Source organism: Octopus bimaculoides, chromosome 9 (genome assembly GCF_001194135.2).
Source record: "Octopus bimaculoides isolate UCB-OBI-ISO-001 chromosome 9, ASM119413v2, whole genome shotgun sequence".
In the NCBI taxonomy this organism is placed as follows: domain Eukaryota; kingdom Metazoa; phylum Mollusca; class Cephalopoda; order Octopoda; family Octopodidae; genus Octopus; species Octopus bimaculoides.
This window is the reverse complement of record NC_068989.1, coordinates 87,966,477-87,967,267: the sequence shown is the minus strand read 5'-3', so window position 1 is coordinate 87,967,267 and position 791 is coordinate 87,966,477.

The following is a 791-nucleotide window of genomic DNA, read 5'->3' as shown; positions in this document are numbered from 1 at the left end:
CCTGCTCGTGAAATTAACGTGCAAGTGGCTGAGCACTCCACAGACACGTGTACCCTTAACATAGTTCTCGGGGATATTCAGCGTGACACAGTGTGACAAGGCTGGTCCTTTGAATTACAGGCACAACAGAAACAGGAAGTAAGAGTGAGAGAAAGTTGTGGTGAAAGAGTACAGCAGGGTTCGCCACCATCCCCTGCTGGAGCCTCGTGGAGCTTTTAGGTGTTTTCGCTCAATAAACACTCACAACACCTGGTCTGGGAATCGAAACCGCGATCCTATGACCGCGAGTCCGCTGCCCTAACCACTGGGCCATTGCGCCTCCACTAGGTATAAAACTAGACAATAGGGAATTCTTCATCTCTCATCTGCCAGATAGGTTTACTGAAGAAGACAAAGCAGGTTGTAGAGTTTTCATGAAAGTAAACAAGATAGAGAAAAGACACAGTGAGAAAATATGCTTCAAGGTTTAATATGTTTTCCTCTCAAGTTTCTTCTGTTAAGTTAATGTTGACATGTAAGAAATTCCAGATGTGGAAACAAAATCTTAAATAATACAGTTCTATATTTAAGAGATGAGGAATTATCTACATTATTTACATTATTTACATTTGACGGATATTTCTCCTCATCTTGTTTGTTGTTAACACAACGTTTTGGCTGATATACCCTCCAGCCTTCGTCAGGTGTCTTGGGGAAATTTCGAACCTGGGTTCTCATTCCTAACGATGTTACTATTATTATTATATTATTATTATTACTATTATTAATCAGGTCGCTGCCGTGAATCGAAC